The sequence below is a fragment of the Durio zibethinus genome, chromosome 8 (assembly GCF_047325235.1).
Source record: "Durio zibethinus cultivar Kanyao isolate XHJ-2024 chromosome 8, ASM4732523v1, whole genome shotgun sequence".
NCBI classification, from domain to species: Eukaryota; Viridiplantae; Streptophyta; class Magnoliopsida; order Malvales; family Malvaceae; genus Durio; species Durio zibethinus.
This window is the reverse complement of record NC_143169.1, coordinates 16,682,501-16,709,788: the sequence shown is the minus strand read 5'-3', so window position 1 is coordinate 16,709,788 and position 27,288 is coordinate 16,682,501. Positions and strand designations below refer to the sequence as shown.

At 49.7% G+C, this 27,288-nt stretch overlaps 2 non-coding genes and 1 pseudogene across 2 annotated transcripts; all 3 read left to right on the top strand.

Annotated features, from left to right (window-relative positions):
* The first annotated feature begins 14,399 nt into the window (after positions 1-14,399).
* LOC149517417 (18S ribosomal RNA) lies at positions 14,400-16,181 on the top strand (annotated as a pseudogene).
* Positions 16,182-16,476: 295 nt separating this feature from the next.
* Positions 16,477-16,632, top strand: LOC149517416 (5.8S ribosomal RNA). The gene has a single exon (XR_016344770.1). It is a non-coding gene; the product is annotated as a 5.8S ribosomal RNA (ribosomal RNA).
* Positions 16,633-16,863: 231 nt separating this feature from the next.
* On the top strand, positions 16,864-20,190 carry LOC149517415 (25S ribosomal RNA). The gene has a single exon (XR_016344406.1). It is a non-coding gene; the product is annotated as a 25S ribosomal RNA (ribosomal RNA).
* Positions 20,191-27,288: the final 7,098 nt, after the last annotated feature.

Below are 27,288 nucleotides of genomic sequence, written 5' to 3'. Positions count from 1 at the left end.
TGGTGTCACGGGCTCCGACCTTAGACTCAGAATCCATGCGGCCTTAGGCTTGGAATCTCCTCCTTTATGCCTAAGTCAGCCTAAAACACAAGTGTGCAGGCACTAGAATAATGGGAAGGACTGATTATGCAAGTTAAAGAGAAACAGGATAATAAGGCAGAATGCTGGAAATGCTCTTGTATTCACTGAAACAGAAGTGTTTGATGGTGTACAAATGAGGGTGGAGTAGCCCTCTATTTATAGTTGAGGCTCCAGCTACACTTAATGCCAATATCCCTAGAATAAAGGCTAAAATCATGGGATTACACAAATTACAATCAATCAGGATTCTAACTTCTGATTTCTAGGGTCAACCAAATCTGCCAGGAGGCTCCTGCTGATCCTGCATGCTTCCAGAAGCTTTCGTTGCATGTCCAGCACCTTGGACCCTTTTGGATGTGGTGCGGGCAGCTTGTATGCCAGGCCTTGGCCTCACGGCCTGGCTTGCAAGCTGAGCGAGCATTCTGACCTTGTCTCTTAGGCCTTGCGTGCAAATACCCACCAATGCACCTGGTCTACGGGCCTCAACTTTTAGCTCACCTACTGGTGCACTTGATGTGCCTGGAGTGCCCTCCCAAGGTGTGATATTCTCCCCCACCTGATTGTGCAATGCCCTCATTGTGTCTTCTGCATGGTACTGCCTGATCTGGTCCTTGAACTATCATAAGTCATCATCGGTTCCCAGGTTGCCTTACTGTCTGGAAGTCCCTTCCAACGTAACAAGTACTCTTGTCTTGGTTGATAGTTCTTCTGTCTCACCTTTCGGTCAGCTATGATGCTGTGGACCTCCTTCTCATATGATGCCCTTGTTCCCAATGGTGCTTACTTTGACACTGCCCATCCTGGATCTCCCTTATCCTCATGGAACGGCTTGAGCATGCTCGCATGGAACATTGGGTGTTCCCTCAACTTGGGTGGCATATCCAGCTTGTAGGCAACCTTGCCTACCCTCTTGACTACTTGGAAAGGTCCCTCATACCTTTGAACTAGGCCTTTGTGCAGCCCCCGGTGGCACACAGTGGAATACAGCTTCACCAACACCAAGTCTCCAACCTGGAACTGCACGTCTCACCTATTCTGGTCTGCCCACTTTTTTTGACCTTTTGGCTGCCTTGTGTAGACAAACTCTGGCCAAGTCAGTTTGCTCCTGCCATGCCTTGGCAAACTTGTAAGCTGTTGGATTCAGCCCTATATAACCTGTAGCAATCGAATCAGGTGTTAGTGGTTGTTGCCTGTCACAACCTCAAATGGGCTCTGGTTCGTTGCCTCTCTCCTTTGCAAGTTGTAGGAAAACTGTGCAACATCTAAAAGCTTTGGCCAGTCCCTTTGTGTGGCACTCACATAGTGCCTGAGGTAGACCTCCAACAGTCCATTCACTCGTTCTGTCTGCCCATCGGTCTGCGGATGCATGCTGGTGGAAAAGTTCAAGTCTGACCCCAACAGCTTGAACAACTCAGTCTAGAACCTAGCCGTGAAACGCCCATCTCGATCACTAGCAATGGTCCTCGGCACTCCCTAGTACTTAACCATGTTCTTCAGGAACAATCGAGCTGCCTCCTCAGCTGGGCACTCCTTGGTTGTTGGAATGAAAATTCCATACTTCGAAAACTTGTCCACCACTACCATGATGTTTCCAAACCCCTCTATCTTGGGTAAACTGAATATAAATTCCAAAGAAACACTCTCCCATGGTCGCTTTGGCACTGGAAATGGCTCCAAGAGACCCCTTGGTTTCTTGAGCTCCATCTTGTCCTATTGGCACACAAGACAAGTCTTCACATAGGCCTCCATATCGTCCCTCATGTATGGCCAGTAGTACCAGTCCTCGATCAGCACCAAGGTGCGGCTCACTCCTGTGTCCAGCCCACCTTGAGTCATGACATTCTTGCAAAACTTGCTTGCGGAGCTTCCTGTGCTGCGGCACAAACAGTCTTACCTTGCTGGGCATACTCCATAAGAGCCTTGGCTGTAGGATCATGCGCAAGTCCCTCCTTAATGTGTGGCACCAGTGACCACTCTGGTTGGCTAATGGCAGCAAGGTTAGCCTTCCTGCTCAGGGCGTTTGCCACTAGGTTCGCCCACCCCAGCTTGTACACCATCTGGAAATCAAATTTCACAAGAAAATTTTACCATCTCGCTTGCTTGGGGAACAGCTTCTTCTGTGTCTGGAAGTAGCTGGTTGCCACATTGTCCATCCTAACCATGAACCTCGACCCCAATAGGTAATGGCGCCAAGTGCACAAGCAGTGCACCACTGCAGTCATCTCCTTCTCTTGGACCGTGTACTTGCGTTCAATCTCGTTCAACTTCCTGCTCTCAAATGCGACTGGATGTCCCTCCTGCATCAACACGCCCCCTATGGCAAAGTCTAGTGCATCTATGTGCACCTTATACGGCTTGTCATGGTCTGGCAAGGCCAAGACTGGCTCCTCGATCACAGCCCGCTTCAACCTATCAAAGGCTTCCTGGCACCCTGCGCTCCACTCCCATGCTCTCTCTTTCTTGAGCAAGTCAATCAATGGCATGGCTATTGCTGAGTGGCCTTTGATGAAGCACCTGTAGTAGTTAACTAGCCTAAGGAATGATCTCAACTCAGTGACCTTGGCTGGAGGTTGCCACTTCAGGATGGCATGCACCTTGCCTTCATCCATGCGTATCCTACCACCTCTCACTATGTGGCCAAAGAATAGGATCTCCTGCTAGGCAAATAAGCACTTCTCCCTCTTGATAAATAGCTTGTGCGCCCATAACACCTCAAACACCTATCTCAAGTGGTCTACATGCTCTTCCAAAGTCTGGCTGTAGATCACAATGTCATCCATATAAACCACAACAAATCGATCAAGAAACGACTGAAGTACCTTGTTCATAAGGGTGCAGAATGTTGTTGGGGCGTTCGTGAGTTCGAAAGGCATCACCAAGAATTCATACGAACCATACCGAGTGACACATGCTGTCTTTGGCTCATCTCCCTTCGTGATCCTGACTTGATAATAGCCCGACCTCAAATCCAGCTTGGTGAACCACCTTGCACTCCTAAGTTGATCGAACAAGTCCGCAATGAGTGGGATGGGGTACTTATTCTTGATGGTTAGCTTGTTCAAAGCTCGGTAGTCTATGCACAGCTGCAACGACCCATCATGCTTGCACTGGAATACAACCGATGCACCATAGGGTGCTTTCGATGGCCTAATGAAGCCAGCATCAACTAACTCTTTGAGCTGCTTCCTTAACTCCTCCAACTCTGGTGGGGACATTCAGTAAGGGACTCTAGCTGGTGGCTTGGCCTTGGACACTAGCTCGATCTTGTGGTTCACCTCTCTCTTAGGTGGTAGCTTGCTAGGCAGCTTTATGGGCATCACATCACTAAAGGTCTTTAGTATCTTTAGCACCTCCAAGGGTGACTTGGTCTCCTTCTCCCTTGGCTCATCATATTTTAGGGTTGCCAAGAAGGTGTCTTCTTGTATGCTTACTGCCTTGGCAAATTGGATGGCTAACATGACCCGTGACCCAACTCCATACCCTCTCCTCAATGGCACTAGTAATTGGCACCGTGCATCCAACATGCAAACATAATTGGCAAAAGGCACAAGGAGGGCGTTAATTCGAACAAGGAAATCCAACCCAATCACAAACTCATAGTCGTCAAGGGGTATTACCTCTATGGTCTCCTTGCCTTTCCAGTCTCCAAGCTGTAACTCCACTCCTCGTGTTACTCCAATGGCTAAAACTTCTTTGGAGTTCATCTTTTTAATGGCACCAATCCCTTTTTGCACCTTTCGTCCGAGCTTTTGGGCTCCATCACCTGAAATAAAAAGATGTGAGGCACTTGTGTCCACCAGCGCGCTCACCTTCTGACCTGCAACCATCAAATCTGTAAACATCAAGCCTTTGGGCTTACGGCTCCCCTTACTCTGGACAGCATTGAGCACCAACGACCCAAGCTTTGCTACCCCTGACTCTGGCTCTTCGTCAGACTCTTTGTCTACAGCAGCCAGCTTGCCCTTTTATGGGCAATTGCATGCTATGTGGCTCCTTCCACATAGGTAGCATGCTAGTGGCTCTCGGTCCCCCTTTGCTTTCCACTTGCCTGCTAGTGGCTCTCGGTCCCCTTTTGCTTTCCACTTGCCTGCTAGTGGCTTCCTCTCGCCATTCTTGGTTGAATGATCTCGGTCTCCATCCTTGGACTCCTGGTCACGATCCTTCCCCTTGGACTGCTTCTTTCGATCCCTATCGTCCATGCCCTTACCCTTGGGCTTAGAAGACATGAACTTGTTCAGAGGCTTGAACTCTATCAAGGCCTTGGTAGTAGTCATGGCTTTAGCCAAGTCATGAACTCCCTTTCGTTGTAGCTCATGCTTCACCCATGGCTTCAGCCCATCCATGAAAGCAAATAAGGTGTCCTTCTTGCCTAGATCCGAGATCTGTAGCATCAGTTTAGAGAATTTTTGGACATACTCCCTTATGTCCCCTTACTGGCTAAGCCGGCGTAACTTTGCCCGTGCCTCATCATCGACATACTTCGGGTAAAATTACTCTCTGAACTCTTTTTGGAACTCTGCCCAGGTTCCAATCTTGGCGTTCCCACTCCTGACATCATCACACCTGCGTCTCCACCACAATAAGGCTACATCAGTGAGATACATAGCAGTGGTGCTTACCTTTATCACCTCGTCTTGCATGCCCATGGCCTGGAAGTACTACTCCATACCCCATAGGTAGTTGTCTACTTCCTTGACTGCCCTAGTCCCCTTAAACTCCTTAGGCTTATGGACATCCAATCTAGCCTTGGACACTCAAGCAAACATGCCATTCCCAATGGCAGTCTTGCAAGCAACGAGCTCACTGGTAAGCTCCTCCATCCGCTGGCGCATGGCCTCCATGCCATCATGCAAGGTCAGCACTTCAGCCTCTAAGGCCCCATTCTTTTGGGTGATGTCCAAGCCTTTGTTGAGAGTAGCTTGCAGCTCACTTTGGATTTCTTCCCCTATAGAGTCTAGCAATGCAATGTGAGTCTCTACCTCCTCAAGCTTCTCCCCCTTGTCGTCCATGGTCACCTCCACCTTAGCTAGCCTACCGTTCATGGTAGACCATATGTCTCTAGAATTGGCTTTCCTACCTCTTCCATGCCCATGCTCCTGGGCCTCTGGTTATTGGTTAGCAGCATCACTTTGGGATGCCATCTCCTCAATCACGATTTAACTTGCACAACACAAACACACAGAATCGAACTTGCTTTGATACCAACTGTCACGGGCTCTGACAATAGATTCAGAATCCGTGTGGCCTTAGGCTTGGAATCTCCTTCTTTATGCCTAAGTCAGCCTAAAACACAAGCGTGCGGGCACTAGAACAATGGGAAGGACTGATTACACAAGTTAAAGAGAAACAGGATAACAAGGCAGAATGTTGGAAATGCCCTTGTATTCACTGAAACAGAAGTGTTTGATGGTGTACAAATAAGGGTGGAGCAGCCCTCTATTTATAGTTGAGGCTCCAGCTACATTTAATGGCAATATCCCTAGAATAAAGGCTAAAATCATGGGATTACATAGATTACAATCAATTAGGATTCTAACTCCTGATTTCTAGGGTCAACCAAATCTGCCAGGAGGCTCTTGCTAATCCTGCATGCTTCTAGAAGCTTCCCTTGCGTGTCCAGCACCTTGGGCCCTTTTGGATATGGTGCAAGCAGCTTGTATGCCAGGCCTTGGCCTCACGGCCTGGCCCGTAAGCTGGGCGGGCGTTCTGACCTTGTCTCCTAGGCCCTGCGTGCAAATACCCGCCAGTGCGCCTTGTCTACGGGCCTCAACCTCTGGCTCGCCTGCTGGTGTACTTGATGTGCCTGGCACGCCCACCTAGGACGTGACACCAGCACCAAGGCCCAGCATGTGCCGATGGTGTTCGACGCAACCGCCTGCACCAGGGGCCATCTTGTGTCGATGGTGGTCAAGGCAATCACCTGCACCAAGGCCAATCATGTGCTGATGGTGTTCGAGGCAACCGCCTGCACTAAGGCTTGGAATGTGTCGATGGTGGTTGAGGCAATCGCCCGTACCATGGCCCAGCATGTACCGATGGTGTTCGATGCAACCGCCCACACCAGGGGCCATCTTGTGCCGATGGTGGTTGAGGCAACCGCCCGCACCAAGGGCCGACTTGTGCCGATAGTGGTCGAGGCAACCGCCCGCACCAAGGGCCAGCATGTGCCGATGGTGATCGAAGCAACCGCCTGCACCATGGGCCAGCTTGTGCTGATGGCAGTCAAGGCAAGTGCCCATACCAAAAGGTAGCCTGTGCCAATGATGGTCGATGCATATGCGATTTTCATGCCCTAGGCAGGTGCTCCAGGCACATCAGGCGCACCAGCAGGTGAGCCAGAGGTTGAGGCCCCCAAACCAGGTGCACTGACGGGTATTTGCATGCAAGGCCTAAGAGACGAGGTCAGAACACCCACCCAGCTTACGAGCCAGCCTGTGAGGCCAAGGCCTGGCATACAAGCTGCTTGTACCACATCCAGAAGGGTCCAAGGTGCTAGACACGCAAGAGAAGCTTCTAGAAGCATGCAGGATCAACAGGAGCCTCCTAGCAGATTTGGTTGACCCTAGAAATCAGGAGATAGAATCCTGATTGATTGTAATATGTGTAATCCCATGATTTTAGCCTTTATTCTAGGGATATTTCCATTAAGTGTAGTTGGAGCCTCAACTATAAATAGAGGGCTGCTCCACCCTCATTTGTACACCATCAAACACTTTTGTTTCAGTGAATACAAGGGCATTTCTAGCTTTCTGCCTTGTTATCTTGTTTCTCTTTAACTTGTGTAATCAGTCCTTCCCATTGTTCTAGTGCTCGCACGCTTGTGTTTTAGGCTGACTTAGGCATAAAGAAGGAGATTCCAAGCTTAAGGCCACATGGATTCTGAGTCTAAGGTCGGAGTCCGTGATAGTTGGTATCAGAGCAAGTTCGATTCTGTGTGTTTGTGTTGTGCAGGTTAGATCATGATTGAAGAGATGGCATCCCAAAGTGGCGCTGCTAACCAACAACCAGAGGCCCATGAGCATGGGCATGGAAGAGGTAGGAAAGCCAGTTCTAGAGACATATGGTCTACCATGGATGGTAGGCTAGCCAAGGTGGAGATGACCATAGGTGACATGGAGGAGAAGCTTGAGGAGGTAGAGACTCACATTGCATCGCTAGACTCCATGAGGGAAGAGATCCAAAGTGAGCTGCAAGCTACTCTCAACAAAGGCTTGGACGTGTTCACCGAAAAGAATAGGGCCTTGGAGGCTGAAGTGCTGACCTTGCTCGATGGCATGGAGGCCATGCGCCAGTGGATGGAAGAGCTTACTAGTGAGCTCGTTGCTTGCAAAACTACCATTAGGAATGACATGTTTGCTGGAGTGTCCAAGTCCAGATTGGATGTCCCCAAGCCTAAGGAGTTTAAGGGGACTAGGGCGGCTAAGGAAGTAGACAACTACCTTTGGGGTATGGAGTAGTACTTCTAGGCCATGGGCATGCAAGATAAGGCGATAAAGGTAAGCATCGCTGCTATGTATCTCACTGATGTAGCCTTATTGTGGTGGAGCCGTAGGTGTGATGATGTTAGGCGTGGGAGCACCAAGATTAAAACCTGGGTAGAGTTCCAAAAAGAGTTCAGAGTGTAATTTTACCCAGAGTATGTCGATGATGAGGTGCTGGCAAAGTTACGTCGACTTGGCCAGCAAGCTGACATAAGGGAGTATGTCTAAAAATTCTCTAAACTGATTCTACAGATCTCTGATCTAGGTGAGAAGGATGCCTTATTTGCTTTCATGGATGGGCTGAAGCCATGGGTGAAGCATGAGCTACAACAGAGGGGAGTTCATGACTTGGCTAAAGCCATGACTACTGCCAAGGCCTTGATAGAGTTCAAGCCTCTGAACAAGTTTGAGTCTTCCAAGCCCAAGGGTAAGGGCAAGGACAATAGGGACCGAAAGAAGTAGTCGAAGGGGAAGGACCGTGATCGGTAGTCCAAGGATGGGGATCGAGACCGTTCAACCAAGGATGGCGAGAGGAAGCCACCAGCAGGCAAGTGGAAAGCGAAGGGGGACCGAGAGCCACTAGCATGCTACCTATATGGAGGGAGCCACATAGCACACAATTTCCCACAAAAGGGCAAGCTGGCTACTGTAGACAAGGAGTTTGACGAGGAGCTAGAGTGAAGGGCAACAAAGCTTAGATCGTTGGTGCTTAATGCTGTCTAGAGTAAGGGGAGCCACAAGCCAAAGGGGTTGATGTTTACGGATCTGATGGTTGCGGGTCAGAAGGTGAGTGCATTGATGGACACAAGTGCCTCACATCTTTTTATTTCAGGTGATGGAGCCCGAAAACTCGAACTAAAGGTGTAGAAAGGGACTCGTACAATTAAAACGGTGAACTCCAAGGAAGTTCCAGCCATTGGAATAGCACGGGGAGTGGAGTTGCAGCTTGGAGACTGGAAAGTCAAAAAGACCATAGTGGTAATACCGCTTGACGACTACGAGTTTGTGATTGGGTTGGATTTCCTTGTTCGAATTAACACCCTCCTTGTGCCTTTTTTTTATTGTGTTTACATCTTGGATGCACGGTGCCAATGCCTAGTGCCATTGAGAACAGGGTCTGAAGTTGGGTCGTGGGTGGTGTCAGCCATCCAATTTGCCAAGGCGGTAAACAGGGAAGAAGACACCTTCTTGGCAGCCCTGAAATATGATGAGCTAAGAGAGAAGAAGATCGAGTCACCCTTGGAGGTACTAAAGATGCTGAAGACCTTTAGTGATGTGATGCCTGCAAAGCTATCTAGTCAGCTACCACCTAAGAGAGAGGTGGACCACAAGATCGAGCTGCTGTTTGAGGCCAAGCCACCAGCTAAAGCCCCTTACCGAATGTCCCCACTAGAGTTGGAGGAGTTAAAGAAGCAGCTCAAAGAGTTAGTTGATGCTGGCTTCATCAGGCCATTGAAGGCACCCTATGGTGCATCGATTCTATTACAGCACAAGCATGATGGGTCGTTGTGGCTGTGCATAGACTACCGGGCTTTGAACAAGCTGACCATCAAGAACAAATACCCCATCCCACTCATTGCAGACTTGTTCGATCAATTTGGGAGCGCAAAGTGGTTCACCAAGCTGGATTTGAGGTCGGGCTACTATCAAGTCAGGATTGCATAGGGAGATGAGCCAAAGATAGCATGTGTCACTCGGTATGGTTCGTATGAGTTCTTGGTGATGCCTTTCAGACTCACGAATGCCCCAGCAACATTCTGCACCCTTATGAACAAGGTACTTTAGTCATTCCTTGATCGATTTGTTATGGTTTATTTAGATGACATTGTGATCTACAGCCAGACTTTGGGAGATCATGTAGACCATTTCAGATAGGTGTTCGAGGTGTTACGGGTGCACAAGCTATTTTTCAAGAGGGAAAAGTGCTCATTCACCCAGCAGGAGATCCCATTCCTTGGCCATATAGTGGGAGGTGGCAGGATATGCATGGATGAAGGCAAGGTGCATGCCATCTTAGAGTGGTAACCGCCAGCCAAGGACACTGAGTTGAGATCATTCCTTAGGCTAGTTAACTACTACAGGTGCTTCATCAAAGGCCACTCAACAATAGCCATGCCATTGACTGACTTGCTCAAGAAAGGGAGAACATGGCAGTAGAGCGTAGGGTGCCAGGAAACCTTTGACAGGTTGATGCAGGCTGTGATCGAGGAGCCAATCTTGGCCTTGCCAGACCATGCCAAGCCATATGAGGTGCATACGGACACATCAGACTTTGCCATAAGGGGCGTGTTGATGCAGGAGGGACGTCCAGTCGTGTTTGAGAGCAAGAAGCTGAATGAGACTGAACACAAGTACATGGTCTAAGAGAAGGAGATAACTGCAGTGGTGCACTACTTGCGCACTTGGTGCCATTACCTGTTAGGGTTGAGGTTCATGGTTAGGACGGACAATGTGGCCACCAGCTACTTTCAAACGCAGAAGAAGCTATCCCCCAAGCAGGCGATATGGTAAGATTTTCTTACAGAATTTGATTTCCAGATGGAGTACAAGTCGGGGCGGGTGAACCTAGTGGCAGACACCCTGAGCAGCAAGGCTAACCTTGCTGCCATTAGCCAACTAGAAGGGTCATTGGTACCGTGCATCAAGGAGGGACTTGCATATGATCCTACAGCTAAGGCTCTTATGGAGTACGCGTAACAAGGTAAGACTCGGTGGTTTTGGTTGCAGGATGGCTTGTTGTACACCAGGGGCAGTAGATTGTTTGTGTCGCAGCACGGGAAGCTCCGCAAGGAAGTTTTGCAAGAATGTCATGACTGAAGGTGGGCTGGACACCTAGGAGTGAGCCGCACCTTGGTCCTGATCGAGGACCGGTACTACTGGCCATACATAAGGGATGATGTGGAGGCCTATGTGAAGACTTGTCTTGTGTGCCAATAGGACAAAGTGGAGCTTAAGAAATTAGGGGGTCTCTTGAAGCCATTGCCAGTGCCAAAATGACCATGGGAGAGTGTTTCCCTGGACTTCATAGTCAATCTACCCAAAGCAGAAGGGTTTGGAAGCATCATGGTAGTGGTGGATAGGTTTTCCAAGTATGGAATCTTCATTCCAGCAACCAAGGAGTGCCCAGCCGAGGAGGTAGCTCGATTGTTCCTGAAGAACATGGTTAAGTACTAGGGAGTGCCAAGGACCATTGTTACTGATCGGGACGGGCATTTCACGGGCAGGTTCTGGACTGAGTTGTTCAAGCTATTGGGGTCAAACTTGAACTTTTCCTCCAACATGCATCCACAGACCGATGGGTAGACAGAACGTGTGAATGGACTATTGGAGGTCTACCTCAGGCACATGTGAGTGCCACACCAAGGGACTGGCCAAAGCTGCTAGATGTTGCACAGTTTTCCTACAACTTGCAAAGGAGCGAGGCAACGAACTAGAGCCCATTTGAGGTTGTGACAGGGCAACAACCACTAACACCCGATTCGAAGGCTGTAGGTTATATAGGGCTGAATCCAACAGCTTACAAGTTTGCCAAGTTATGGCAGGAGAAAATTGACTTGGCCAGAGTTTGTCTACACAAGGCGGCCAAGAGGTCGAAAAAGTGGGCAGACTAGAATAGGCGGGACGTGCAGTTTCAAGTTGGAGACTTGGTGTTGGTGAAGTTGCATCCCATTGTGCGCCATAGTGGTCTACACAAAGGCCTAGTCCGAAGGTATGAGGACCTTTCTGAGTAGTCAAGAGGGTAGGCAAGGTTGGCTATAAGCTAGATATGTCACCCAAGCTGAGGGTACACCCGGTGTTCCATGTGAGCATACTGAAGCCATTCCATGAGGATGAGAGAGATCCAGGACGGGCAGAATCAAAGCGTGCACCATTGGGAGCAAGGGCCTCATATGAGAAGGAGGTCCACAGCATCATAGCTAACTGGGAGATGAGATGGAAGAACTATCAACCAAGACAAGAGTACTTGGTACGTTGGAAGGGACTTCTAGATAGTGAGGTGAGCTAGGAACCAGCAGAGGACTTATGGCAGTTTGGGGACCAAATCGGGTAGTACCATGCAGAAGATGCAATGAGGGTGTTGCACAATCAGGTAGGGGAGAATGTCACGTCTTGGCCAGGCACGCCAAGCACATCAGGCACACCAGTAGGTGAGCCAAAGGTTGAGGCCCACAGACCAGGCACACTGGCGGGTATTTGCACGCAAGACCTAGAAGACGAGGTCAAATTGCTTGCCCAGCTTGCAGGCAGCCCGTGAGGCCAAGGCCTGGCATACAAACTGCCCGTACCACATCCAGAAGTGCCCAAGGTGCTGGACAAGGAAAGGAAGCTTTTAGAAGTATGCAAGATTAGCAGGCAGATTTGGTTGACCCTAGAAATCAGGAGTTATAATCCTGATTGATTGTAATTTGTATAATCCCATGATTTTAGCCTTTATTCTAGGTATATTGCCATTAAGTGTAACTGGAGCCTCCACTATAAATAGAAGGCTACTCCACCCTCATTTGTACACCATCAAACACTTCTATTTCAGTGAATATATAGCATATTCCAGCATTCTGCCTTGTTATCCTGTTTCTCTTTAACTTGCGTAATCAACCCTTCCCATTGTTCTAGTGCCCGCATGCTTGTGTTTTAGGCTGACCTAGGCATAAAGGAAGAGATTCCAAGCCTAAGGCCACACGGATTCTGAGTCTAAGGTCAGAGCCCATGACACTGGCGGTTGCCTCGACCATCATCGGCACATGCTTGGCCTTGGTGCGGGTGGTTACCTCAAACACCATCGGCACGTGCTAGGCCTTGGTACTGGCGGTTGCCTCGAGCACCATCGGCACATCCTCGCCCTTTGTGTGGGCTCTTACCTCAACCACCATTGGAAAAAGATGGCCCCTGATGCGGGCAATTATGTCGAACACCATTGGCACATGCTGGCCCCTAGTGCGGGCTGTTGCCTTGAACACCATTGGCACATGCTGGGCCTCAGTGTTGGCGGTTGCCTTGACCACCATCGGTAGAAGATGGCCCTTGGTGTGGGCTCTTTCTTCAACCACCATTGGTAGAAGATGGCCCCTGGTACGAGCAGTTGCGTCGAACACCATCGGCACATCCTAGCCCCTAGTACGAGCGGTTGCCTCGAACACCATCGACACGTGCTGGGCCTTAGTGCGGGCGATTGCCTCGAGCACCATCGATACAAGCTAGCCCTTGGTGTGGGCGGTTACCTCGAACACCATCGGCATGTGCTAGGCCTTGGTACGGGCGGTTACCTCGACCACCATCAATAGAAGATGGTCCTTGGTATGGGTGGTTGCCTCGACCACCATCGGCATAAGTCGGCCCTTAGTGCAGGCTCTTGCCTCGACCACCATCGATAGAAGATGGCCCCTGGTGCGGGCGGTCACATCGAACACCCTCGGCACATGCTGGGCCTTGGTGTAGGCACATGCCTCGAGCTGGTGTGGGCGGTTGCCTCGACCACCATCGACACACGCTGGCCCTTGGTGCAGGCAGTCGCATCAACCATCATCGACACGCGCTGGCCCTTGGTGCGGGCACATACCCTAACCACTATCCGCACCTGCTCACCCTCGGTGCGGGATATGCCTGTTTGGAAAAAGTGTCCCCATTTCAGACACTTTAACGTCTACTGGTAGGATATCTGTAAAATCTCTAATGCTCTTTAGGGGGTGGTGGTCTGACACCACTTTTTTCCCCCCACAGGGGGAGTAGGAGTGCATGATGGGCCTCCCATTACGTACACCTAGGGTAATGTCCCTCGAGTGAAATACAAGATGTGCAAGTCTTTTGGTCGTTTTGTTCGACGACTGGTTGCTCTGGTGACTGGCAGGTGCCCATGGCCTCGATCGGTTGGCGTGCATGCAAAAAAAGGGAGCTGAGCTTGAACCCATGCATGCAATGGATCCTGCCCTAGACCCCAGACCAAGTCCCTGAATCGAGCAATGGCTCCCTAGGGTGGTGCGAGCAGAAGTCACGGTTGCAGGCTTGGCTCGACCAGGTCTCTCGGTATTTGACGATCTCGCAGTCCCTTCTCGTCGACCATAAAAATGCCTAGGCCTCGACGAGGTCGTGCACGCAGTCGATGCTACCTGAGACCCCAAGAACAAGTCCTTGAATTGGGTAATGTCCCCCTGGGGTGGTGTCAGCGGAGCTCACGCGTGCGGTCCTGGCTAGGCCAAGCATTGGTGGTGTTGCTTTGTTGTTGCCTGTCGGATGGTAGGGGTAGTCTCGTGGCCCTTGCTCATGTTTTTCTCATGCCAAGCGGTTGTGGCGTGGCCTCGTACGTCATTTCCTCTGCTCGTTCATCGAGTAATCGATCGAGTGGGTTGTGGACCGACGTGTGTGGATGCTGCCACTTGTATGTAATGGGCATATGAGTGGTGCTATGGTTGTGCATGTGGGCAAGCTCCGTGCTCTGTGCATCGAACTGTCGACCTATCATCGTCTTCAATCTCTTTCCATACGATCATCGTACCTAGGGGGGCACGATTGGGATCCTGTGTTGCATACCTGAATCGATGGAAATTAGATGTCTCACCATCCCTCATCCGTCTTGTGTCCCGAGGGGCCACGGGTCGGACGTCAATCATGGCCGATGTCCCAAGCGTGCCACCCAATCCTCTGTGGCCGCATTGGTGCACCGGCGTTCGATCGTGCTCTTGGATGTGAAACATTTAGCGGGCACGGGCTCTCGACCCCCGTTCGTCCAATGCTATGCATTTCACGTGCTCTACACACATGACTTGCGCTCCGCGTCAGGCTCTCTCCATCGTTCGATCGATGCGTCGAGGCCCACCCGGTGCCAACGTCCCAAAAGAATGCTACCTGGTTAATCTTGCCAGTAGTCATATGCTTGTCTCAAAGATTAAGCCATGCATGTGTAAGTATGAACTAGTTCAGACTGTGAAACTACAATGGCTCATTAAATTAGTTATAGTTTGTTTGATGATATCTACTACTTGGATAACCATAGTAATTTTAAATCTAATATGTGCAACAAACCCCGACTTCTGGAAGGGATGCATTTATTAGATAAAAGGTCGATGCGGGCTATGCCCGTTGCTCTGATGATTCATAATAACTTGATGGATCGCACGGCCTTTGTACCGGTGACGCATCATTCAAAAATTTGCCCTATCAACTTTCGATGGTAGGATAGTGGCCTACTATGGTGGTGACAGGTGACAGAGAATTAGGGTTTGATTCAGGAGAGGGAGCCTAAGAAACAGCTACCACATCCAAGGAAGGCAGCAGGCACGTAAATTACCCAATCCTGACACGGAGAGGTGGTAACAATAAATAACCATACCGGGCTCCATGAGTCTGGTAATTGGAATGAGTACAATCTAAATCCCTTAACGAGGATCCATTGGAGGGCAAGTCTGGTGCCAGCGGTCGTGGTAATTCCAACTTCAATAATGTATATTTAAGTTGTTGCAGTTAAAAAGCTCGTAGTTGGAACTAGGGTTGGGTCATCCGGTCTACCTTACAGTGAGCACCGATCTACTCGTCCCTACTATCGATGATGTGCTCTTGGACTTAATTACCCGAGTTGTTCCTCCGATGCTGTTACTTTGAAGAAATTAGAGTGTTCAAAGCAGGCCTACGCTTGTATACATTAGCATGGGATAACATCATAAGATTTAGGTCCTGTTGTGTTGGCCTTCATGATCGGAGTAATGATTAATAGGAACAGTCGGTGGCATTCGTATTTCATAGTCAGAGGTGAAATTCTTGGATTTATGAAAGATGAACAACTGCGAAAGCATTTGCCAAGGATGTTTTCATTAAACAAGAATGAAAGTTGGGGGCTCGAAGATGATTAGATACTGTCCTAGTCTCAACCATAAACGATGCTGACCAGAGATCGACAGATGTTACTTTTAAGACTCTGCCGACATCTTATGAGAAATCAAAGTCTTTGGGTTTCGGAGGGAGTATGGTCACAAGGCTGAAACTTAAAGAAATTGATGGAAGGGCACCACCAGGAGTGGAGCCTACGGCTTAATTTGACTTAACATAGGGAAATTTACCAGGTCCAGACATAGTAAGGATTGACAAACTAAGAGCTCTTTCTTTATTCTATAGGTGGTGGTGCAAGGCTGTTCTTAGTTGGTGTAGCGATTTGTCTGGTTAATTCTATTAACGAATGAGACCTCAGCCTACTAACTAGCTACGCGGAGGTGATCCTTCATGGCTAGCTTCTTAGAAGGACTATGGTCGCTTAGGCCAAGGAAGTTTCAGGCAATAACATGTCCGGACGGGCGCTACACTGATGTAATCAACGAGTCTATAACCTTGGCCGACAAGCCCAGGTAATCTTTGAAATTTCATCATGATGGGGATAGATCATTGCAATTGTTGGTCTTCAACGAGGAATTCCTAGTAAGCGTGAGTCATCAGCTCGCGCTGACTACGTCCCTACCCTTTGTACACATCGCACATCGTTGCTACCAATTGAATGGTCTGATGAAGTGTTTGGATCATGACGACGTGGACGGTCCACCACCCACGACATCACGAGAAGTCCACTGAACTTTATCATTTAGAGGAAGGAGAAGTCGTAACAAGGTTTCTGTAAGTGAACCTGTGGAAGGATCATTGTCGAAACCCCGCTCGATGGATGACCTACGGACATGTTAACGAAACACCAAAGAGGCGAGGGTGCCCCTACGCCCCGAGCCCCCTCCAGCCCTAGGCGAGGGCAACGATCGCTCTATCTCCCTTACGGGGTGAGCGAAACGATCGGCATCATCTCGCCCACTGTCGAACAACGAACCCCCGACACGAATCACACCAAGGAATCAAAACGAAAATAGAGCACGCGCGCTGTCGCCATCCTGTCCGTGGTGCGTGCGTGGGTGGCACTGTGACTCTTTTTGTCATAAAAAAATTGAACGACTATCGGCAACAGATATCTCAGCTCTCACATCAATGAAGAACGTAGTGAAATGCGATACTTGGTGTGAATTACAGAATCCCGTGAACCATTGAGTCTTTGAACGCAAGTTGCACCCTAACCCATTAGGTCGACGGCACGCCTGCCTGGGTGTCATGCACCATCGCCCCCCTCCCCCCCGTCGGGCTATTGGGGAAGGGGGCAGGCAAAAGATGGCCTCCCGCTATCCCGTTGATCATGGTAGGCCCAAAAATGAGTCCCCAGTAATGACAGCGCCGTGACCCTCAGTGGTAGAGCTCTCGACGTGCCTCATCCCCTGTGACGCGCACTCGTTGTCCATCCGAACCGTTTCAGACCCCCCGTATCACTCGGTCAATGCTCGCGTCACGACTCCAGGTCAGGCAGGATCACCCGTTGAGTGTAAGCATATCAATAAGCAGAGGAAAAAAAACTTACCAGGATTCCCCTTGTAACGGTGAGTGAACCGAGAAGAACCCAGCTTGAGAATCGGGTGCCCCTGGCGTCCGAATTATAGTTTGGAGAAACGTCCTTAGTAGCAGACCAGGCCCAAGTCCCCTGGAAAGGGGCGTCGAAGAGGGTGAGTGCCCCGTTGTGCCCAGACCCTGTCGCACTATGAGGCACTATCCGCGAGTTGGGTTGTCTGGGAATGCAGCCCTAATCGGGCGGTAAATTCTGTCCAGGGCTGAATACGGGCGAGAGATCGATAGCGAACAAGTACCGTAAGGGAAAAATGAAAAAGATTTTGAAAAGAGTGTCAAAGAGTGCTTGAAATTGTCAGGAGGGAAGCGGATTGGGGCCAGCGATGCGCCCCAGTCGGATGTGGAACAGCGAGAGCCGATCCGTCGATCGGCTCGAGGCATGGACCGATGCGGGTCACGGTGGTGGCCCAAGCCCGTGCTTTTAATGTGCCCACGGAGACGTCGTCGCCATGAAAGTGGAATGCAGCACGCACCATCTCGACATGCCTCGGCACCAGCATGCTCTAGGCGTCGACCTGTAGGCTCTCCATCCAGCCCGTCTTGAAACACGGACCAAAGAGTTTGACATGCATGCGAGTCAACGGGCTAGGAAACCAGTAAGGCACAAGGAAGCTGATTGGCAGGATCCCTCACAGGTGCACTGCCAACTGACCTTGATCTTCTGAGAAGGGTTTGAGTGCGAGCATGCCCGTTGAGACCCGAAAGATGGTGAACTATGCCTGAGCAGGGCGAAGCCAGAGGAAACTCTGGTGAAGGCCCGCAGTGATACTGATGTGCAAATTGTTCGTCTGACTTGGGTATAGGGGTGAAAGATTAATCAAACCATCTAGTAGCTGGTTCCCTCCGAAGTTTCCCTCAGGATAGCTGGAGCCCCCCTCGAGTTCATCGGGTAAAGCCAATGATTAGAGGCATCGGGGGCGCAACGCCCTCGATCTATTCTCAAACTTTAAATAGGTAGGACAGCACGACTGCTTCGTTGAGCCGCACCACAAAATCTAGAGCTCCAAGTGGGCCATTTTTGGTAAACGGAATTGGCGATGTGGGATGAACCAAAAGTCAGGTTACGGTGCCCAACTGCGCACTAACCTAGAACCCACAAAGGGTGTTGGTCGAATAAGACAGCAGGATGGTGGTCATGGAAGTCGAAATTCGCTAAAGAGTGTGTAACAACTCACCCGTCGAATCAACTTGCCTCGAAAATGGATGGTGCTTAAGCGCGTGACCTATACCCGATTGTCGGGGCAAGGGCCAGGCCTCGATGAGTATGAGGGCATGGCGGTCATTGCAAAACCAATGGAACAAGCCCGGGTGAAGTGACTGTCGGTTCAGATCTTGGTGGCAGTAGCAAATATTCAAATGAAAACTTTGAAGGTCGACGAGGGGAAAGGTTCCATGCGAACGGCACTTGCACATGGGTTAGTCAATCCTAAGAGACGGGGGAAGCCCATCCGACAGCGAATCCCGCGTGAGCTTCAAAAGGGAATTGGGTTAAAATTCCTAAATCGAGACACGATGGCTGATGGCAATGTTAGGGAGTCCAGAGACGTCGACGGGGGCATCGAGAAGAGTTATCTTTTCTATTTAACGGCCTGCCTACCCTGCATACAGCTCAGCTAGAGGTAGGGTCTAGCGGTCGAAAGAGCATCGCACATCGCGTGGTGTCTGGTGCACCCCCGGTGGCCCTTGAAAATCGAGAGGACCGAGTGCTGTCTGTGCCCAGTTATACTTGTAACCGCATCAGGTCTCCAAGGTGAACAGCCTCTGGTTGATGGAACAAGGTAGGCAAGGGAAGTCGGCAAAATGGATCCATAACCTCAGGAAAAGGATTGGCTTTGAGGGTTGGGCACGGAGGTCCCAGTCCCGAACCCATCGACTATCGGTGCACTGTTTGAGCTACTCCCACGGTGAGAGTGGGTCATCGCATGTCAGTCGAGGGTCGGACTAGGAACGGCTCCCTCAGGGGCCTTCCCCAAGTGATGAACAGTCGACTCAAAACTGGTACGAACAAGGGGAATCTGACTGTTTAATTAAAACAAAGCATTGCGATGGTCCCTACGGATGCTCATGCAATGTGATTTCTGCCCAGTGCTCTAAATGTCAAAGTGAAGAAATTCAACCAAGCACGAGTAAACGACGAGAGTAATTATGACTCTCTTAAGGTAGCCAAATGCCTCGTCATCTAATTAGTGACACGCATGAATGGATTAATGAGATTCCCACTGTCCCTGTCTATTATCCAATGAAACCACGGCCAAGGGAATGGGCTTGGTGGAATCAACGGGGAAAGAAGACCCTGTTGTGCTTGACTCTAGTCCGACTTTGTGAAATGACATGAGAGGTGTAGGATAAGTGGGAGCCCCCGAGGGAAATTGAAATACCATTACTTTTAAAGTTATTTTACTTATTTCGTGAATCAGAGGTGGGGCACGACCCTTTCTTTTGGACCCAAGGCCATCCTCGACCGGTCAATCCAGGTGGAAAACATTGTCAAGTGGGGAGTTTGGCTGGGGTAGTACATCTGTTAAAGGATAACGCAGGTGTCTTAAGATGAGCTCAACGAGAACAGAAATCTCTTATGGAACAAAAGGGTAAAAGCTCGTTTGATTCTGATTTCCAGTACAAATACGAACAGTGAAAGCCTGGCCTATCGATCCTTTAGACTTTCAAGATTTGAAGCTAGAGGTGTCAAAAAAGTTACCACAGGGATAACTGGCTTGTGGCAGCCAAGCGTTAATAGCGATGTTGCTTTTTGATCCTTCGATGTCGACTCTTCCTATCATTGTGAAGCAGAATTCACCAAGTGTTGGATTGTGCACCAACCAATAGGGAACGTGAGCTGGGTTTAGACCGTCGTGAGATAGGTTAGTTTTACCCTACTAATGGCGGTGTCGTAATAGCAATTCAACCTAGTACGAAAGGAACCGTTGATTCGCATAATTGGTCATCACGCTCAGTTGAAAAGCTAGTGGCGCAAAGCTACCGTGCTTGGATTATGACTGAACGCCTCTAAGTCAAAATTTGGGCAAAAAGCGATGTGCGTGCCTGCCGCCCGATTGTCGACCCACAGTAGGGGCCCATAGCCCCCAAGGGCACGTGTCATAGGTGCAGCCCCAAATTATGTAGACGTGATCCTTGTACTTTTGTTGGCATGCATAAAAAATTTCAGCTAAAAACTCGAAGTGGAGAAGATTTTGTGACCATTTGAAAAAAGTGTCCCCATTTTAGACACTTGAATGGCTACTGGCAGCAAACCTATAAAATCTCAAATGCTCTTTAAGGGGGTATGAGTTCTCGAGGTTAGATGAGGGATAGGGAGCCAATATAAGGGCCAATTACTAGCACCCATCGCACATCATTTGCTCACACCCCCCAACCTCCCCTAATCGTCGAAACCCCTAATGCCGTCGGTCAGGTTCTCCGACGATGGTGCCTCGGGTGAAAAAAATGTGGCATTAGCACATACCCGAGCCCAGCATGTGCATCGTGGCTCAAAATCAAACTTCGGCCAAGGCCTCGACCATCAATGGCACATGATGGCGCATGGTGATGGCACATGCATTGACCATCATCGGCACAGGTTGCCCTTTGGTATGGGCACTTACCTCGACCGCCATCGATACATCCTGGGCCCTGGTGCAGGCGGTTGCCTCGATCACCATTGGCACATGTCGACCCTTAGTGCTGGTGGTTACCTTGACCACCATCGGCACAAGATGGCCCGGTTACATTGAACACCATCGACACATGCTGGGTCATGGTGCGGGCGGTTGCCTTGACCACCATCAACACATGCTGAGTCTTGCTACGGGCGGTTACCTTGAACACCAGTGGCACGTGCCGAGCCTTGGTGCGAGCCATTGCCTCGAGCACCATCGGCACCAACCGTCCCTTGGTGCAGGTGATTGCTTCGACCACCATCGTTTTAAGATGGCCCCTGGTGTGGGCAGTTATGTCGAACACCATCGACACATGCTGGGCCTTGGTGTGAGTAGTTACCTCAACACCATCGGTAGAAGATGGCCCATCGTGTAGGTGATTGCCTCGAACACCATCGGCACGTGTCGGGCATTGGTGCGGGCAGTTGCCTCGAGCACCATCGGCACTAGTCGACCCCTGGTGCGTGCGGTTGCCTCGACCACCATCGGCACAAGATGGCCCCTGGTGCGGGTGGTTGCGTCGAACACCATCGGCACATGCTAGGCCTTGGTGCTGGTGTCACACCTTGAGCGGGTGCATCAGGCACATCAGGCACACCAACAGGCGAGCCAGAGGTTGAGGCCCGTAGACCAGGTGCACTGGTGGGTATTTGCACGCAAGGCCTAGGAGACGAGGTCAGAACGCCCACCCAGCTTGCAGGCCAGCCCATGAGGCCAAGGCCTGGCATAGAAGCTACCCGCACCACATCCAGAAGGGCCCAAGGTGCTGGACACGTAAGGAAAGCTTCTGGAAGCATGCAGGATCAGCAAGCAGAATTAGTTGACCTGAGAAATCAGGAATTATAATCCTGATTGATTGGAATCTATATAATCCCATGATTTTAGCCTTTATTCTAGGGATATTGCCATTAAGTGTAAGCTGGAGCCTCAACTATAAATAAAGGGTTGCTCCACCCTCATTTGTACACCATCAAACACTTCTGTTTTAGTGAATACAAGAGCATTTCTAGCATTCTGTCTTGTTATCCTGTTTCTCTTTAACTTGCGTAATTAGCCCTTCCCATTGTTCTAGTGCCTGCACGCTTGTGTTTTAGGTTGACTTAGGCATAAAGGAGGAGATTCCATGCCTAACGCCGCACGAATTCTGAGTCTAAGGTTAGAGCCCATAACAGTTGGTATCAGAGCAAGTTCGATTCTACGTGTTTGTGTTGTGCAAGTTAGATCATGATTGAAGAGATGGCATCCCAAAGTGACGCTGCTAACCAATAACCAAAGGCCTAGGAGCATGGGCGTGGAAAAGGTAGGAAAGCCATTTCTAGAGATATCTAGTCTACCATGGATGGTAGGCTGGCCAAGGTAGAGGTGACCATGTGTGACATGGGGGAGAAGCTTGAGGAGGTAGAGACTCACATTGCATCGTTAGACTCCATAGGGGAAGAGATCCAAAATGAGCTGGAAGCTGCTCTCAACAAAGCCTTGGACGTGTTCACCCGAAAGAATGGGGCCTTGGAGGTTGAAGTGCTGACCTTGTGAGATGGCATGGAGGCCATGCGCCAGCGGATAGAGAAGCTTACCAATGAGCTCATTGCTTGCAAGACTGCCATTGGGATTCGCATGTTTGCTGGAGTGTCCAAGTCCAGATTGGATGTCCCCAAGCCTAAGGAGTTTACGAGGACTAGGGTGGCCAAGGAAGTAGACAACTACCTTTGGGGTATAAAGCAGTACTTTCAGGCCATGGGTATGCAAGATGAGGCGATAAAGGTAAGCACCACTGCTATGTATCTCACTGATGTAGCCTTATTGTGGTGGAGGCATAGGTGTGATGATGTCAGGTGTGGGAATGCCAAGATTGGAACTTGGGCAGAGTTCCAAAAAGAGTTCAGAGAGCAATTTTACCTGGAGTATGTCGATGATAAGGCGCGGGCAAAGTTACGTCGGCTTAGCCAACAAGGGGACATAAGGGAGTATGTCTAAAAATTCTCTAAACTGATGCTATAGATCTCAGATCTTGATGAGAAGGACACCTTATTTGCTTTCATGGATGGGCTAAAATCGTGGGTGAAGCATGAGCTACAACGGAGGGGAGTTCATGACTTGGCTAAAGCCATGACTACTACCAAGGCCTTGATAGAGTTTAAGCCTCTGAACAAGTTCGAGTCTTCCAGGCCCAAGGGTAAGGGCAGGGACGATAGGGACCGAAAGAAATAGTCTAAGGGGATGGATAGTGACCTAGAGTCCAAGGATGGAGACTAAGATCGTTCAACTAAGGATGGCGAGAGGAAACCACCAGCAGGCAAGTGGAAAGCAAAAGGGGACCGAGAGCCACTAGCATGCTACCTATGTGGAGGGAGCCATATAGCACGTAATTACCCACAAAAGGGCAAGCTGGCTACTGTAGACAAGGAGTCTGACAAGGAGGCAGAGTCAGGGGCAACAAAGCTTTGGTCGTTGGTGCTTAATGCTATCCAGAGTAAGGGAAGCCACAAGCCAAAGGGCTTGATGTTTGCAAATCTGATGGTTGCGGGTCAGAAGGTAAGCGGACTGGTGGATACAAGTACCTCACATCTTTTTATTTTAGGTGATGGAGACCGAAAGCTCAGACTAAAGGTGCAGAAAGGGACTGATACCATAAAAATGGTGAACTCCAAGGAGGTTTCAGCCATTGGAGTAGCACGGGGAGTGGAGTTGTAGCTTAGAGACTGGAAAGGTAAGGAGACCATAGAGGTAATACCCTTTGACGACTATGAGTTTGTGATTGGGTTGAATTTCCTTGTTCGGATTAACACCCTTCTTATGCCTTTTGCCGATTGTGTTTGCATCTTGGATGCACGATGCCAATGCCTAGTGCCATTGAGGAGAGGGTCTAGAGTTGGGTCGTGGGTGGGGTCAGCCATCCAATTTGCCAAGGCGGTAATCAGGGAAGAAGACACCTTCTTGGCAGCCTTGAAATATGATAAGCCAAGGGAGAAGGAGACCGAGTCACCCTTGGAGGTGCTAAAGGTGCTAAAGGTGCTAAAGACCTTTAGTAATGTGATCCCCACAAAGCCACCTAGCAAGCTACCACCTAAAAGGGAGGTGGACCATAAGATCGAGCTGGTGTCCGAGGCCAAGCCACTAGCTAGAGCCCCATATCGAATGTCTCCACCAGAGTTGGAGGAGTTGAGGAAGCAACTCAAAGAGTTAGTTGATGCTAGCTTCATCAGGCCATCGAAGGCACCCTGTGGTGTATCGATTCTATTCCAGCACAAGCATGATGGGTCGTTGTAGCTGTGCATAGACTACCAGGCTTTGAACAAGTTGACCATCAAGAACAAGTACCCCATGCCACTCATTGTGACTTGTTCGATCAACTTGGGAGTGCAAGGTGGTTCAGCAAGCTGGATTTGAGGTTGGGCTACTATCAAGTTAGGATCACGGAGAGAGATGAGCCAAAGATAGCATGTGTCACTAAGCATGGTTCGTATGAGCTCTTGGTGATGCCTTTCGGACTCACGAATGCCCCAACAACATTCTGCACCCTTATGAACAAGGTACTTCAGTCGTTCCTTGATCGATTTTTTATGGTTTATTTGGATGACATTGTGATCTACAGCCAGACTTTGGAAGAGCATGTAGACCACTTGAGACAGGTGTTCAAGGTGTTGTGGGTGCACAAGCTGTTTGTCAGGAGGGAAAAGTGCTCATTTGCCCAGCAGGAGATCCCGTTCCTTGGCCACATAGTGGGAGGTGGCAGGATACGCATGGAAGAAGGTAAGGTGCATGCCATCTTAGAGTGGCAACCACCAACCAAGGTCACTGAGTTGAGGTCATTCCTTGGGTTGGTTAACTACTACAGGCACTTCATCAATAGCCACGCCATTGACTGACTTGCTCAAGAAAGGGAGAGCATAGGAGTAGAGTGTAGGGTGCCAAGAAGCCTTTGACAGGTTGAAACAGGCTGTGATCGAGGAGCCAGTCTTGGCCTTGCCAGACCATGGCAAGCCGTATGAGGTGCATACGAACGCATCGGACTTTGCCATAAGGGGCATGTTGATGCAGGAGGGACGTCCAGTCACGTTCAAGAGTAGGAAGCTGAACGAGACTGAACGTAAGTACAGGGTCCAAGAGAAAGAGATGACTGCAATGGTGCACTGCTTGCGCACTTGGAGTCATTACCTGTTGGGGTCAAGGTTCATGGTTAGGATGGACAATGTGGTGACCAGCTACTTCCAGACGTAGAAGAAGCTATCCCCCAAGCAAGTGAGATGGCAAGATTTTCTTACAGAATTTGATTTCCAAATGGAGTACAAGTTGGGGTGGGTGAACCTAGTGGCAGACGCCCTGAGTAGGATGGCTAACCTTGCTACCATTAGCCAACCAGAGGGATCACTAGTGTCGCGCATCAAGGAGGGACTTGCGCATGATCTTACAACCAAAGCTCTTATGGAGTATGCCCAGTAAGGTAAGACTAGGTAGTTTTGGTTGCAGGATGGCTTGTTGTACACCAGTGGCAATAGACTATTTGTGTCATAGCACAGAAAGCTCCACAAAGAAGTTTTGCAAGAATGTCATGACTCAAGGTGGACTGGACATCTAAGAGTGAGCTGCACCTTGGCGTTGATCGAGGACTGGTACTACTGGCCGCACATGAGGGACGATGTGAAGGCCTTTGTGAAGACTTGTCTTGTGTGCCAACAGGACAAGGTAGAGCTCAAGAAACCAGGGTGTCTCTTGGAGCCATTGCCAGTGCAAGAGTGACCATAGTAGAGTGTTTCTCTGGACTTTATAGTCGGTCTACCCAAAGCAGAAGGGTTTGGAAGCATCATGGTAGTGGTGGACAGGTTTTCCAAGTATGGAATCTTCATTCCAGCAACCAAGGAGTGCCCAGCCGAGAAGGCAGCTCGATTGTTCTTCAAGAACATGGTTAAGTACTGGGGAGTGTCGAAGACCATTGTTAGTGATCGGGACGGGCGTTTCACAGGTAGGTTCTAGACTAAGTTGTTCAAGCTGTTGGGGTCAGACTTAAACTTTTCCAGTAGCATGCATCCGTAGACCGATGGGCAGATAGAACAAGTGAATGGACTATTGGAGCTCTACCTTAGGCACTATGTGAGTGGCACACAAAAGGACTGGCCAAAGCTGCTAGATGTTGCACAATTTTCTTACAACTTACAAAGGAGCAAGGTAATGAACCGGAGCCCATTTGAGGTTGTGACAGGGCAACAACCACTAACACCCGGTTCGATTGCTGTAGGTTATACAGGGCCGAATCCAGCAGCATACAAGTTTGCCAAGGCATGGCAGGAGCAAACTGACTTGGCTAGAGTTTGTCTACACAAGGCGGCCAAGAGGTCGAAGAAGTGGGCAGACCAGAATAGGTGGGACGTGTAGTTCTAGGTTAGAGACTTGTTGTTGGTGAAGCTACATTCCATTGTGTGACATAGGGGGCTACACAAAGGCCTAGTCTAGAGGTATGAGGGACCTTTTCGAGTAGTCAAGAGGGTAGGCAAGGTTGCCTACAAGCTGGATATGCCACCCAAATCGAGGGTACACCCGGTGCTCCATGTAAGCATGCTTAAGCCATTCCATGAAGATGAGGGAGATCCAGGATGGGCAGAGTCAAAGCATGCACCATTGGGAGCAAGGGCCTCATATGAGAAGGAGGTCCACAGCATCGTAGCTGACCGAGAGGTGAGATAGAAAAACTATTAGCCAAGACAAGAGTACTTGGTGCGCTGGAAGAGACTTTCAGATAGTGAGGCAAGCTGGGAACCAGCAAATGACTTATGGCAGTTCGGGGATTGGATCAAGCAGTACCATGCAGAAGACACAATGAAGGCATTGCGCAATGAGGTGGGGGAGAATGTCACGCCCTGGGTGGGTGCGCCAGGCACATCAGGTGCACCAGCAGGCGAGCCAGAGGTTGAGGCCCACAGACTAGGCGCATTGGCGGGTATTTGCGTTCAACGCCTAAGAGACGAGGTCAGAACGCCCGCCCAGCTTGCAGGCCAGCCCGTGAGGCCAAGGCCTGGCATACAAGCTGCTCGCACCACATCCAAAAGGGCTCAAGGTGCTGGACACGCAAAGAAAGCTTCTGGAAGCATGCAGGATCAGCAGACAGATTTGGTTGACCCTAGAAATCAAGAGTTATAATCCTGATTGATTGTAATCTGTATAATCCCATGAATTTAGCCTTTATTTTAGGGATATTGCCATTAAGTGTAAGCTGGAGCCTCAACTATAATTAGAGGGCTACTCTACCCTCATTTGTACACCATTAAACACTTTTGCTTCAATGAATACAAGAGCATTTCCAACATTTTGCCATGTTATCCTACTTCTCTTTAACTTGCGTAATCAGCCCTTCCCATTGTTCTAGTGCCCGTACGCTTGTGTTTTAGGCTGACTTAGGCATAAAGGAGGAGATTCCAAGCCTAAGGCCACACGGATTCTGAGTGTAAGGTTAGAGCCTGTGACACTGACAGTTGCCTCGACCACTATCGGCACATGATAGGCCTTGGTGCGAGCGGTAGCCTCAAGCCTCAGCCTTCTAACTAGCTATGCAGAGGTGATCCTTCATGGCTAGCTTCTTAGAAGGACTATGGCCGCTTAGGCTAAGGAAGTTTGAGGCAATAATAGGTCTATGATGCCCTTAGATGTTCTGGGCCAACGCGTAC